Source organism: Gobio gobio (genome assembly GCF_949357685.1).
Source record: "Gobio gobio genome assembly, chromosome: 21".
NCBI lineage: Eukaryota > Metazoa > Chordata > Actinopteri > Cypriniformes > Gobionidae > Gobio > Gobio gobio.
The window spans coordinates 48489160-48494576 of NC_137117.1; the positions used below are offsets into that span (position 1 = coordinate 48489160).

General features: G+C 35.6%; 1 long non-coding RNA gene across 1 annotated transcript; it reads right to left on the bottom strand.

The window, feature by feature from the left end:
- Positions 1 to 349: 349 nt before the first annotated feature.
- Positions 350 to 883, bottom strand: LOC307117120. The gene is made up of 3 exons (XR_013815411.1): positions 771 to 883; positions 508 to 560; positions 350 to 427 (listed from the first exon to the last, which is right to left on the bottom strand). It is a non-coding gene; the product is annotated as an uncharacterized lncRNA (long non-coding RNA).
- Positions 884 to 5417: the final 4534 nt, after the last annotated feature.

Below are 5417 nucleotides of genomic sequence, written 5' to 3' on the forward strand. Positions count from 1 at the left end.
TTATAGAAAGATGTTAGACAAACATACGCGAATGTTATTGGATTTGTCTGTAAAGAGACTTACTTTATGAACAACAAAATAAAAAATCATGACAAATTCAGAAAGCCTAGCAGAACAGAATAGACAGAACAGACCAGACAGACCAGAAAAGAACAGATAGACAGACCAGACCAGACTTACTGTCCAGCCATATTAAGTGTGCCTGTTCTCGAAATTTGGGATCGCTGACAATTTCCCTGAAGATTTGGCATGTCAGTGAAAGCCTCAAGAAAGCCACATCACCGTGGCATCTTTCAATAACAGCCAATAGTTAGTACAAAATGTAACGTAACATTAGATTTATTAAAAAGGGAAACTGATAGATTGATAGTTTATACTATACTTACCTTGGTCAAGTCATCAACAGGCAGGGGTGTTTCCATTGCCTCTAAATTTGAAAGTAAAAATAAGCATTATTTTCAAAACCCTGTTATTTGTGCAGTTCAAGAAATAAAGCAGAACCCATACCTGCTCTCGCTACTCTTCTCTTTTTCCGGGGTGCTTTTCTTTCAGCATCTGACCTTAAAATGTGTAAAATATAAAGAGCTCATGAAGACAGTTTGTTCTTAATGATTTTTCGAGGGCCAGGATTGAAATCCACTTGTTTAGATTGATATATGTAATGAATTGATTTGCACTCCACAGTTAAAATACACTTCTTATTACTAAAAAGCCATGTTCACGGTCAAGTTGGCAACATTTTACATACAGTACAACTTGATCTAACTTACTTCAAAGGGTAATTACTGAGTAGAAGCAGGCACCACCACCTTCTAATTGTCATCATGTCACTCTGTAAAAAAGAGCACTGATTAGCTATTGTTAACTGGATTTTCAAAAAAACATTGAAAAGTTTTTGAAAATGAAGGCTTACTTCACTGAAATCAAAACGCCCCTCCATTACAATGTAGAGTGCATACTACAATATGAATTAAATTACATTAGACCAGACATTAAAGAAAATGTTCAATAGTATACTAAAATTAATTTATATTTATTAAAAAAAATAATTGTGCACAATCTTTCTGATGTAGGACATTTATAATACTTACTGGTGTGACATTGGTTACAAAACTGACTTACCATCAACATAAACACTCCACAGTTGTTTGAATCCTGTTGTCTGGGAATACCCTGAGAATTAAAAAATAGAAATGTTAACAGTTAATGCATCAAAAGCAGGTGGGACTGTTATGCTTGGAATGGTTGCTGCTTACTGTAATGTTGTCACAGCTGTACTCCTTTTTACAATAGGCACAGTGATATTTTCTGCAGCACACTGTACATCTCTCAATAGAGATAAGGGGATCATCTCCTTTCTTCAGTATTGTCAGATGCATCTGTGCAGGTTAAACAAACACACCACTTACATCTTTCAGCAAAAATAAATAAATACTTATTCAGACACACACACACACACACACACACACACACACACACACACACACACACACACACACACACACACACACACACACACACACACACACACACACATATGTGTGTGTGTGTACAGACAGACACAATTTGTTCAGTAAACCAGTGTACTTGCACATAATAATATAACAACAAATTCTAAATTCAGTTGCTATTAATTTTTAGATATAATAATCAACACTCAAATAACATGGTTTGCAAATTTGTAAACTTCACATAAGGTAGTTTTTGCATTAACTTCTAAATCTAATTATAAAATTATTATCTATTTCATTTTTTAAATATAATAATTTATGCAGTGGCTGACGTTTTCAGATTTATGACAGATTAATTTAAACAAAAATTAAATAATAAAGACATCACTAATAGGTTTAGTAGAATATATTGAATATATAGGCTAATATAGTGCATATATTTAGTGTTAGGTAGTTAATTTCTCTAGTGAACTAACCAGCTGTTGACACAGAATGAGGTAAGTTAATGTAGGCTAACTTACATGCCATTGTTTACAGTCTGTTTTATTGATGTCTTTCCACCGTTGAAACACTGATTGAGTGATTACACGACATATGATACGTTTTAGTAAGTTGTAACGTATACTCATCAAACCAAGATTTTAATTCATGTTTATTCTTTAGGAAGAGATGATCGCTTTCACTCGCGCGCCACCGCTTGAACTGAAGCACCTAAACAGTGATCAGTCACGCCACATTAAAGAACATTAAAACGGCATTAATCGTAATAAAATTGACTGAATACTTAGATTGTGTGGGAACTCGGAGTGAAGTAACGTTATGTTCCGCGCTTAAAACACACCTAAGTTTCTGTTACCTGTTGTTTAAGGTTGCATAGAACTCATAATACACACACACTACCAGGTGAATCGATCTGTTATATGCTAATAGATAGTGTTAACATTAGCTGAGACAACTTCAAATGCTTCCCTAAGCCACAAATTTAAAGTACAGTGTTTACGTACTGTCATTTCGTCGAAAATGTCTTTGACCAATGTTAATGTCTTTGACTAATGTTACCCTCCACTCGATTGATCTCCTGACTGACTGAGCTCTAGTCTGTACGTACGTGCCCCCTCCTGGCTCCTCCTCGCTGGAGCGCTCAAACAGGGAGGAGCTAGGCGTAAGCTCCACCCATTTGCTCTGCAGCGAGTACCAAATGCCAGTATCACTGATACTGATACTGATATCTCTATGAGATAGACCCTCCCCCATGTTAAACATTAATTATAGCCATTCAACATGAGTGTAATTGAAGGCTTTTGAACATGGCTTCAAACTTCATTAGTAGTTAGAGCTGCTGTGACTTTAAGATCTGCCGCTGCCGATCATGACGTGGATCTGGCGTGATGTCACACGCTTCCCATTTCCTCACAACTCTTTAAGTTCATTTAAGACCTTATTTAACTCATTCAAAACTGTTCTTCTGAGGATACTCAACAAAACGGACATTTAGGCATAATTCTGTGTGTTATAGTTTGTTCAAGAGCGAAAGAGAACTGGATTCTGTGCTCAAGATGCTGGCGCGTAACCCACACCACTCAACCTAGCTGACAATGCGTATCATATGCATGTAAAAAGTCATCTGGCGTATAAATCGCACGATAAATACAAATTGTGTTATAGATACGTGTTGATATATAAGAGCACATTCGCCGTTAAAAGCTGGAAAAACAGCCAAAACTGACAACTCCACAGTGAGTCAGGGGCAGTTTAGATATCCTTTCTAGTCTGTATTTCCATCTTGTAATGCCGCTGTTTTGCGGTATTTTTTATACAAATATTTGTAATAGAGCAGACACTTTGAGTTTTTAATGGGTAATGTTATAGCCCTGCTGGTTTTTCTGAAATGTGTGTATTGACTGCATGATCATTTCACTGGATTATGTACTGCCATGCGAGCTGCAGATTAAGCTGGAGCGAGCCGGGTTTAGACACTGGATTAGAGCATTCACACCACACACAGAGGAGCAGAAGAGGCAGTCGAGTCTCACGCTCAATTAATGCCTCAGTGCATTGTTCTTGATCAAAATTGACCTGATTTACATGAAAAATAAATTTCACGATGAAAGTGCAGTGTTCCGTGTGTTTCAGCATATGACATTCAGCACTGTGAACAAAATATATAAAATACACGAAAACACAACACTGCCAGAAGTGCGTGCCCAAAAGGCCTGTTTAAATAATTAAATTAGGCATATCTTAACTTTAAGGTTAATTCTATCTTGTGAACTACCTATATACAGAATGTTATATGTGTTTTGGACAGAGGGGAACACGGTCGCAGTTGCAGCATATATGCTGCCCTTCATAAATCACACAAGACTGGCAGGGGTCAGAGGAGAACAGCGGAAAAGGTGACAGAATGGACGACATTCGTCTGTATTTGCAGCACACGAGCCACAGTCCAGTGTGAAACCACAACTGCCGTTCATCTACTGGTGGTTTAGTTAAATGTGGTAAATTTTTATTGTAAATTTGTAAATTATTTAATTTGATTGGTAACAGCCACAAATCTAATCACAAATATGCAGATTCAAATATGTCAAAGCTGCAATATTCTGATATTTTAAATTTTTATATATATATATATATATATATATATATTATTTTTTCGAACAAGCAACTGTTTTACTCGTACAAGTGAATAACAAGGCTTAATTGAATTGAGAATTGAGCCCTGTATGTAGTATTAATGGGCCACGTTTCAGTCACCATTTCATATTGTCTCACAACAAAAACATAAAATGATATAGATGAAACAATTTTATTGGGAATTTGGCTGTATTGAAATATATTATGTGAGCAAAAGGGTATCAGCAGAGAAGCAAACAAATCTAAAGGGCTGACACTTGGCAGATTGCGAATGCAACAATGACTTGATAAATGACGTCATCTATCGACATATATATGGGATTAAAAATGGGCATTAAAAAGCATTACATTAGATTTGATGAAACCTGCAGAAACCCTGTTCACTGTGTTCATCAACATGTACATAAGCCAAACATATTAGCAGTTATGTGTGATTTGATCAAATTCATTGAATTATAAGCCCAATAAATCCTTATAAAGGGTATTTTTTTGATTAAACCAACCTCAACAGTGTCACCATAGTAACGTTGAATTTATTACTCATGCAAAATGAACAGAATTACTGCATCTAAAAAAAGATTTCTATAATTACCATCTAAACCAGTGACTCGCTTCAAAACAGCATTCTATCAAATAACCTCCAAGCACCAATACAGCTCAAGTGAAAACTGAATTTCCATTCATACGTTTTACACACATCGAAAGTCCAAAAGTTGGGCTTTGCAAAATACCCTCCATCATGCATTGTTTGAAGGCTTCAAGATTCAAGATTCAAGATTCAAGAGTTTTATTTGTCACATACACAGTTATATACACAATATACAACTGGCAGTGAAATGTAAACAGGTCCGCTCCATGGACAGTGCAAATAACAGTTACAAGAAATTAAAATAGAAATAGAATAAAATTAGAATAAAAAGTATTAACATAAGTAGAATTATAAATAAATCAAGTAAAAGATAAAAATAGGAAATAAGATAAATAAAAATATAAAAAATAAAAAATATGTGGATATGATAAGTGAGATAAACTGTAGACTTAAAAATAAGTGGTTAACATAAAATATATATATATGTATATATAAAGAAGTATAATGTGCAAGGTTTATTACAGGTTGTTACGCAGTAACAATAGGAAAGTAAAGTGCAGTGCAATGGCAGTATGTGGATGTTAATGTTTAAACTGGATGTTTATGCGTGTGCGGGGTGAAGTGAAGTCACGTGACTGAGTTCAGGAGTCTGATGGCCTGGGGGAAGAAACTCCTCCTGAGTCTTTCAGTCTTTGCCATCAGGCTACGGAAGCGCTTACCAGATGGCAGCAGGGTGAAGTGAG